Source organism: Camellia sinensis, chromosome 13 (assembly GCF_055761805.1).
Source record: "Camellia sinensis isolate YWXY chromosome 13, ASM5576180v1, whole genome shotgun sequence".
Classification (NCBI taxonomy): Eukaryota; Viridiplantae; Streptophyta; class Magnoliopsida; order Ericales; family Theaceae; genus Camellia; species Camellia sinensis.
In genome coordinates, this window is record NC_138973.1 from 12,597,742 (window position 1) to 12,608,402 (window position 10,661).

Below are 10,661 nucleotides of genomic sequence, written 5' to 3' on the forward strand. Positions count from 1 at the left end.
TGGCCTTTAGCATGAGTCTCGGGTTTCCTAAATTTTCCAAAAATAATTAGGTGGCGACTCTGTAATTTAGTAAAACAGTCCATTTTTGACATTTGATTCAAACATTGATTTTCCAAAAAGAATTGTCAGATTTGGACTCTTTTTGTGTTTTCACTATTTCATATTGCACATGTGAAATCAGATTCAGAACCACGGGAGTCCGAACTATATGGCTAGTCGTATCCGAAAAGAGCACGAAAAACAAGCTACAGCGCGCAATAAATCATATCCAACCTTATTTTAATTTGATCATCATCATAATACTATAATTGAATAATTCACTAATACGAGTAATGGCGGTTTTACACCAATAAGTGTGACATAGTCCCTTCCATGTACCACAACACCAACAACTAGTTTAATAAAGTTCTTAAGTGAGGAGTGTAATTAAAAGGTCCAATGATGTCTTTTTGTCAAAGATTATTCCTGTTATTATTCATTCATTCTCATATATGTACGTACACCATTCATAACAGGAAATATATCAAAAACACAGTTAATGAGATCTCAATGTGTTAAATAACACGATCAATCATAAAAACGTTTATAGATTATATTCAAGACTCATTCAACTGACAAGTTTCTTAATTGTCTTTAAGGGTAATCATTTCATCAATAAATTTGCACTCAAAAGTTATGTACTTATATATTTTATCGACATTTTCTGTTTCTAAAATTTTTCTTTAACCACAAAGTATTTCAATTATATGTGTTTAGCATCATTGGAATACTTGTCATTCTAAGAAAATAAAACAATTGCGAAATTATCACAATAAATTCTCAACAACTTGGTAACAAAAGTCAACAATCCCAAGTCCTGAGACAAAGTTTCGCAATAACAATTCATAAATTGTGGTCTCAAAGTACACCGAAATTTAACTTTCATAGAGGATACTTATGATAGTTCGTTTTTACACTTTTCTTAATATTGCTCCTCCACATAATAGAAACAAAGAACCAAAAGTAATTTTTCTACTATCAATATATCATCTAAAGTTTGAATTTAAGTAGCCAATCAATTCAAGATTATCAGAACTCATAAATGTGAGTAAATAATCTTTTATTCCGTATGATTACCTTATACTTTCTTATTTAAGCATTAATTTTTTTTACAATAAATGTATAAAGAATCGTTTCCATTCTAATTGATTTTATAAATTTTTTTGCATAAGACTAGATTTATTTCCTTTTGGCACATAGATAACTTTATATGAATATTCTTTTATTCTGAATCTCTATAGAACTTTTAATATGTATTTTCTGAGACAATCTCAACAATTCATGTGATTTATTTAGAAATATTTTAATTTTTATCACATAGGTTGTCTTACTAATATATTTCATTTCAAAGTTTTTAAAGAAAAATTTCTTAACTCGAGCAATAAATCACGTACATTATTGATAAGCAAAATATCGTCAACATATAAAATCATAAATATAAACTTGCTACCACTGATTTTTGAATATGTACATGAATCAAAAATATTTTCTTTAAATCCAAAGGAAAAAAAGTATCATAAAATTTAAGATACAATTTTTAGAAAATTTGTTTAACTCCATAAATTAATTTCTTAAGTTTGCAAATCACATTTTTATTTTCCTCAATAGAGAAACCTTTGAATTAATCTACACAAAATTCTTCATCTAAACTCTCTTTTAGAAAATTAATTTTCACATACATTTAATGCAACTCAATATCATAATGAGTCACTAATGTCATAATGATTCCAAATTAGCTCTTTAAGATACAAGTGAAAAATGAATATCTCATTATAATCAATGTCTACTTTCTAAGTAAAATCTTTTACCATATATTGCCTTTATAACAATAAATATTTTTGTATCCTTAAGCAATTCAATGAAATTCCAAATTTGATTTTGGTCCATTGATTTCAACTCATCATTCATGACATCAATTTATTTATTATAATCAATACTTTCTATGGCTTTTGATAACAAAACCAAGTATTTATTTATCCCAATATTATAATAAGATTGTTATAGATATACCACATAATTATTCAAAATGACAAATCTCTTTACCTTATGAGATCTTCTTAATATTATTTCTTGTGGTTCTTCTACAACTTTTCATTAGTGATAATTATATTATGAAGTAATTGATTATTCATTTGTTGTTCCAATACATTAAGTTGTTTAACAATTATAGGAACGACAATTTCTATCAAATTAAGGGTAATGATACTTGTAGCCAAACTTATTGAATAATTACATTTCATGATTTATCATTCATACTGATTTCACCATCCTTATTAAATTTGATATTAGCGGTTTATGCATTTCTTGTACTATGGCCAAGATAATAAAACTAATATCCTTTGAATTTTCAAGACAATCAACAAAATAACCACCGATTATTCTAAAATCCAATTTCTTTTCATGTGAATTAATAATTCTAATTTTGTAAACAATCCCAAACATGCAGGTGTCTTAAGTTCGATTTTCTTCATCTTTACAGTTCAAAATGAGTGTTTGGAACTACCTTACTAGGAACTCGATTCTATATGAAAACAATAAATTATAACGACATACATTCACAATGTTATAAATAGAAACTATTTAACGTACTCTTAGCCATATTCATTATAGTACAATGATACTTCTCATCTACATTATTTTGTTGAAGTATTCACAAATATTATGTCTTACATAGAATTTTGCAAATTGACTTGTGCTTTGCACTACATTTATGATTTTCATATTTTTGTTTAATTGTCTTTCTTCCTTGATAATATAAACCTCAATGGTGTCCATTTAATATAGATCTTTCATGCAATAAATAAAAAAAATTGAAAATTCAACTATAAAAGTGATAATATAATTTTATTTACCAAAAATGAAGTGTCAAAAGGGCATATTAATGTTTATTTGAGTAATATGAAGAAACCCTATATATCTCGTGACACTTCACTTAATGTGATTAAATTGGTTTTCTTTAATACAACTCACACTCTCACTAAAAGCAATAAAATCTAAATTCAAAAAATCTCATATTTACTAGTCATTATAACTTATTTATTTACGGAAAATAGTACTATCTTTTATGCCACAAGTTTGACGAGTTTTCATTTATCAAGCTATATTTAGGACCGACATAATGATGCAAAATAAATTAAATTTTTGAGAAATCGTTAAATTTTAATTTATACAAACCATCATAAATAATACCAAAATTAACAAAAGAGGTATTTTCAATAAATTAAACTTTTACTCTAAATTTTGAAAATAACTGTCAAGGTTAATTAAGTTTAGACAAATCAATAAATAATTTTTTTTTTCCAAAATTAGAATGAATATAAAAATTTGAACAAAGTCTAAATAATGATCAATGTCCAAAAAATAAACGATAAAACCCAATAATTTCAATTGGAGTTTTAACATAATTGGTTTTAAAATAATCTTGCACCTTATTAAAAATATGAATAACCATTTTTCTTATGAAACTGAAAATTTTGAGCAAACTCATTTTCTTTATGTAGCTATTTCTTTATGTCATTTTCTAAGCATTCTCCATTTCTTTTCAATTCCTTGAATTATAAGATCACTAAATGATATCTTAATTACTTCAGTTTTGTCTCTTCTTAAATAAACGTATTAGTCAATTTATTAACTTTCTACTTACTATTCATAGAATTATAGTTAATATAAATGACCCGTACTGAATAGATAAATAATTCAAAATAAATTGCACAAAAACAAACTCATTCACAAATATTCTTAAATTCTTTAATTGAGCAATCAAGTTAGACATTTTAATGATATGGTCATACATCTCATGCATACCATCAAACTTCATGTTGGTAAGCTTACCCATAAGTGTCCCAGCGGAAAACTTCTTAGCAGTTCAGAAACGTTCTTTCACATTATTTAGCATTATCAATTTAAGAAAGTTAAAACTTATGTTTGCTATACCCATTCGTATAAAAATATAAACTTTATTCATTCGATTCTTTTATACTTTATGAAATTTTTTTTTCTTTCTTTTATATTGGTTAAATCATAATAGCAATAAATTTATTAAATAGTAACACTAAGTCAAAATTTATAAAACTGAATTTGTTCTATTCATTTAGAGAAATCTTTTTCATTTAAAATTGAAACAAACAAGGCATAAAAATATAGCAAAATAAAATTTTAATTAATAATTCATGCTCACTACATTAATGCTAAGAGTAATCAATAATTGACAATTAGTCAAAGATAAACACATGTTTAAACAATTACAAATAGTATCACCGTGATCTACATTTGAGATAATCTAATGGCATACTATTTAACAATTATGGTGATTCCCTTTCACTAATAGGACTAGTTGATAAAATATTCATAATTAACGTAGGTCTGTTACCTTTGGATATTCATTTCAATATCAATTATGAATACCCAGAATTATCCTATTCCAATTCAACAACTACTTAGAAGTTGTGTACTTTTGGGCTAACCTAATATCTTTATAATTAAAAAATTGTGATTTGCAAAGTCATTATTTTTTAATATTTGGGAAAGGTATTAAATTTCAATTATTTGATTTGATATCTATGTGTCATTTCGATTGGGTCACTTTGGTAACTACCGATCGTATCATAATTTAAATTTCAAATTAAAATAAAAACTTTGCATGGACATTATTAAATAAATAATAATTTATTCACAATTATTCATCATCATAATCATAATGCATATTACTAAATCATAATAATAATATTAACATAACAAATACTAACACAATTCATATTCCATGTCGCATAAGAATATATACTTTTGTACTTCATTAAACCACCCACAAAAATCAAATTATAAATAATGGTGGCAATAACATCATATTGAAATGATATTTAGAGGTTACAATTAGATCCTTAAATAGCAATATGCTTGGTACTATAAAGATCACAATAAAATTTTAATATGTTTTCTCATACTAAAATTTAATAACACTTTAATGTGTCTCACGGTAAAATCTGATAATATAAAATTCAACAAAACATGAATAATAATAATAATAATAATTCAATATGTAATACAAATATCTTTAGGCATTACTAAATACAATGGTCATTATCCATTAAACTTTTCCTCATAATGAAGATACACTACAAGAAATTACACAATTGCCGACCACTTTTGCCGACCAAAAAACTTTTGGTCGCAAAAAAATGACATTTGGCGACCAAATATTAATTAGTCGCGAATGATCATTATTTTCGGCGACCAAATATTATTGGTCGCAGAAGGTTATATTTTGGCGACCAAAAAATGAGTTAGTCGCAGAAAGTGGTATGCTTTTGCCGACCAACTACAAATTTGGTCGCGGAAGGTCACATATTTTTTGGCGACCAAAAATTTGGTTGCCAAAAACTTATTTTCAGCAACCAAAAAAAATTAGTCGCCAAATTAGTACTTTTAGCGACTAATATTTTAGTCGCCGTTGATTGAGATTTGGCAACTAAAAAAAATTGTCGGCGAAGGGTACTTTTTCTGCGACTAATTTGATATTTTGGTCGCCAAAAATTTCTGAGGAAAATTTGAAACGTGGGGCGGGAAATCAGAAACACATTTTCATTTTCTCCTCTCTCATCTGTTTCTCTCAAACAAACAAACAAATATATCAAAATATGCCCACAATGTATCCCTGTTTCTCTCACTCTCTCCATCTGTTTCTGTTTCTCTCTATTATTCACACAAGCACAAACCCTAGACCACCATTCAAAACCACCACCACCAAAAATGTCTCACGCCGTGGTGGCGTCGACCTATTTCCCCACCGTGAGGTTGGCGGCGAACTCACCAAGGCAGAGAGCAAACACGAAGAAGGTGACTAACACGAAACGAAACAGGAGCAGCGTTGGAGCAGCAGTGGGGTTCGGTGGAGAGATGAAGGAAGTTCGGTAGCAGTGCGTGTAGCCGCCTACACTCTACCATTGCTAATCCTCTCGATTTCAGACCTCTTTCATCAGGTAAACACGCTCTCTCTTTCTCTCTCTCTCTCTCTCTCTCGCTCTCGTTCCCCCAATTTCAAACCCTAACTATAATTTTTAACTTTTCAGATCTTTACCTCTCAAGAGTTTCCTCACCTTGAATTTGCTAAACCTGTAGTTTTTGCCTCCTGTAATTAATTTGATTGACATGGATTGAAGAAAACCCCTTTTTCTTATACAACTGAAATATGAAAGCCCCAAAAAATATATTTATAAATAAATAAATATATCAGATTACACAACCCTAGCTCTTTGGGTTTTAACATTACAGTATGGGTTTGTCCGTTGTGAATGCGTTATCTAAGGTGTTTACTTTCATTTCTTATACCTTTATTGGCCATTGCATTTAAGTTGATTCAGATGTATGTATCTATCAGTTTCGTTTATTCTTTTAAATGTTGGAGGAGAGCATTTGAGTTCCTCTTGGCAGTGAAATATGATTTAGGCTTTAATGTTCCAATTTTGATGTCACTTACCTGTCCTTTCTAGTGCAGATAGTACACCTGTGGAAAAACTTTATAGGGTTTTAACATTACAGTATGGGTTTTTGATTAACACTGAAATGAACCTTTGTACTTATATTCTGTGCTACATGCCTACATTTAGAATATTGATGGAAGGGATTACTAATGCTGATTGCATTTTCACACTATGATATTATTTAAATATATAGGTGTCTAATGGCCTGTTTGATATCCTTTTCATCATTTTTATTTTCATTCAGTTCTCATTTTCTCAATTTCCAGCAATGACTATGAATAATGAGCAATTTTCCCACCAAGTGGGTGGCAGGGGCAGCTAGCAAGTGAACCTGGCTAGGCACTTGATGAAAAAATTATTGGACTTCCTATTCCTTCTTGTTGGATCGTACTAGGATTCCCAATTTTGACAACTGTGTTTTAGGATAGCACAAGAAGCTCCAAATGTTTTTGCTTTAACTCTCTTCATCAGAGTTCAACTACTTTGCCTTGATTTGGCCGTTAAACATGCTGCTTATGTCCCTTTGCTGTCAAACTGTATTAGGCACTCTACATTTTACCTGCTAATGAACATTCCACAACTTCTTTTCTTCTTCTTCTTCTTTTTGTTTTTTATTTATTATTATTATTATTATTATTATTATTATTATTATTATTATTTATTTTTAAAAACTAAAATTTTTATAATTAAACTTTCCCAACTTATTATGTCTTAGTTATATCAGGGATTTCAAGTTTGTTGGCATCAACGGTTTCTATTTATCAGGACCGAGTCATTTATTTCTGTCATGTCTTGGTTCACAGGCATTAGAAGTTATTGTTTGGCGTGATGGGAAGGAATACCAACAAAAATATTCCCGTGGAAAGCCTGTAACAACTTTAATATGTCATGAGCTTCCAGATGAATCAAAAGATCGTCAAGGGACACACATTAAGTTTTGACCTGACAAAGAAGGTTAGTCATGACTTCCTAAATCCTTTATGCTTCTCATTATCTGATCATTCAATTCCTTAGTGATAGTTGCTTTTAATGATTCCATATTCTTTTTCTGACTATGAACCTTTATGCAGTATTCACTACTGCAATTCAGTTTGATTACCCCACCATTGCTGGACGAATTAGGGAGCTTGCATTGTTAAACCCTGAGGTGGAGTCATTACAACCTGCTTGCAGTTCCATTGCATCTTTGAAACTTTTAAATATTGATTTTAGCATGTCTCTTGAATTCTTCATTTTTTCTTTTTGAATTTGGTGTTTTTTTATTTATTTATTTTAATACTTTGAACAAGGTGGAATTTTCCTCGACATTTACCAACCTTAAGTTGAATCTGCTTTCTATTTTTGCAGCTCCTCGAATGTGGAGATGTGGTCCATCTCAATCTGATGAGTGCATATTCTGAAATATGCTGGATTATTCTTATGTTATTTAGATTAGTACTTAATGGTAGTTTAGTCTTGGCATATGCAATTAAGATTTTAGAGTTTCTTATGTGCTTATTTAACTTGTACCTTGCATTCAATAATGACATAATAATAATCTGATTACCTTTGCAATTGTTTCACATATCGTACTTAAAATTTCTTTGCGATAAAACTGTGTCCATACAATAATGTTAGAAGATTATATAGGTAAGCCAGTGTGTAAAAAGGGCTGGCCTGCTCTACCTCGACTTGCATTGCTCATCTCCACGTACATATCTCCAACCTGTAGATGGAGCAACAGGTTGTAGAATTTGAAGCTATGATGAAATAATGTAGGTTCCACATTAGAGTTGGCATAATGAATGGCCATAGACTAAACTGGGGACCTAATTCGATGCAGTGAGCTTGGTATCACATTTGCTGATTTCAGATGTGTCCTTGACAACCTGGCAGTTGTTAGCCTCTGCTTTTGGTGCTAGGAGTGCTTGGTTGTTTCCCTCTCCTGGCTTTGTTTGAATGAATATATCTTGCACGTAGTTGCTAAATATAAATCAACTAATAAGGTCGAAAAAATGTGGATTTTATTCAATTAAGGATTTAAAACAATATTTTGTCTTTGTCAAATTGGTTTTGTTACTGAGTATTATGATTCGCGTAACCTAATCTTTGCTTTTACCTAAAATATTTTTATCCTATAAATTGTCCAAAGACCTCATGCCCTCTTATAGACCAAAGTCTACCTTGTAATACTTGGAGATTATCCAGTAATTCTCTCTTTCTTGAATGCCTTCAGGGCACAATATGCTGTGTTGAAAGAAGAGTGCCACCAATTGTGTCCCATTGTTGGAAGTGGTAGGTTTATTACTGCACCAGTAATCACTGAAGATGGTGATCCTATTCAAGATCCTATAGTGCTTCTGGAAGCAAATCCAAACAAGGGATTGGCTACAGTTTCTCAAGAAAATGGTAATGTTGATAACTTCAAGTCTGCAATTAGTAATTCATAAGATGCTAATGCCTTAAATTATGTAAATACAGCAACTCCCTGCAGCTCAACAATGGTAAAAGAAGTGGACAAGAAAATAATCCAATGGAAGCTTACACTACATCAAATAGGTTGGTGGTATATGTTACTATTGAATGCACATTTCCTTTACCATCATCATAATTATTAGATTTTCACTCATATCGCTGAGTCCATCTTCTGTAGCCTCCTCTATTTTTTGAAGATCAGTTTGGGATGTAATGTTACACAATCCATTATTTGTGTTTCATGAATAAGGTGCTGAATATTGAAGTTACATGATTTATCTTCAGAGCTTGCATTCAATCTTAGATTGTGGTCTATATTTGATAGTAGTAAATTATAGGGAATGCCATTCAATCTTAGATTCTACAACAAATTACTTCTTTTCTTTTTTTTAGGTGGTCATTTGTGTACTGTTTTTTTGTCATTTCGAATAAGATTTTGAAGTCTTGTTTTATTGGTTGGATGAGCAAAAACTATTACTTGTTCATGAATTTCGGTAGTTGAACTTGTGTTGTAACCTTTCTTGCTTGGATTTATATTTATGCCAGGTCTCGATGTGGTTCGCACTGATAGGACTCTAGTTCTCTATGAGAAGCAAGAAAACTTGTCAAAACTTTGGGACATTCATGCTGTCTATGCATGGTTTGATATAGATGTAGGCTACTGTCAAGGTAGGTAGTCAAATTATGACTTCAATAAAATGCAAAAATTGATCAATTATGATAATAGTTGCCCTAACGAGGAAAAGTTTCTACATATTTTCACATCCATGATCAATTATGATAATGGGACAAGCAATGTTATTTATTGTGTTTTGGAATAGCATCATTCTTCCTTATGTAGTAGTTTTTTTTTAATTTTTGACCATGGATTCCTTATCTGGTTTTCATGGATTCCTTATCTGAGCTAACAGTCACCTCATTGAAACTCAACTTAACATGCCATGATGATTCTTTCTCACTAGCTATCTGGCTTCTTTTTACTCTCCACTGTTACTTTTTCTTCTCTATTACTAAGAAATGAATCTCCAGAACTTTTTCCCCCCCGAAACCCTTGATAAAATCTTCAGAGTCTGGACCTCCTTTTAGATACTTTTAAAATTGTGCTCTTCTGCTTACCAAGCAATAGTTAAACCATTCCCTTTTGCCCCTGCAAAGAAAGCCATTCTGAAGGTGTCTTAACTTTTCTACCACTTGAAATTGGAATGGTGAGTTTGCATTTCATGTAAGTTGGTTACAAAATTACAGTAATGTTCCTTATCGAGGCTTGCAATGACCTAGTCAATGCCTTGTAGGCTTCTCTTTGATCAAGTAGTTGGGGGTGGAATTGGATTTGGGGCCTTTTAGTAACCATTGCTTGTGGTTTTGATTTGGAATTCCATCATAAATCTGAGAATTGTATTCTAGATATAATGACGATACATAAATCCCAGTGAATAGATTTAACTCACCGATTCTTCGATTGATAATTGGACTGTTGTGTAGTAATGGAAAAAAAGAAAAGAAAAAGAAAGGTGTCATTGCCACTAGAAGGATTGTAACTATAGGCACTGCCACCAACACTCATGCTGCCATGGGTGTTACAATTTTTACAATTTACTTGCCACCACCCTCACTCCCATCAATGTTGCCATCATCACTGCCAACATTCCAACCATGACCAGCATCCTGCATTTCTTGACATCCCTAGTACTG

General features: G+C 30.7%; 1 long non-coding RNA gene across 1 annotated transcript; it reads left to right on the forward strand.

Moving 5' to 3' along the window:
• Positions 1-5,334: 5,334 nt before the first annotated feature.
• Positions 5,335-9,722, forward strand: LOC114321874 (uncharacterized). The gene is made up of 6 exons (XR_014349836.1): positions 5,335-6,014; positions 7,319-7,469; positions 7,586-7,662; positions 8,731-8,903; positions 8,976-9,053; positions 9,516-9,722. It is a non-coding gene; the product is annotated as an uncharacterized LOC114321874 (long non-coding RNA).
• The last annotated feature ends 939 nt before the right edge of the window (positions 9,723-10,661 follow it).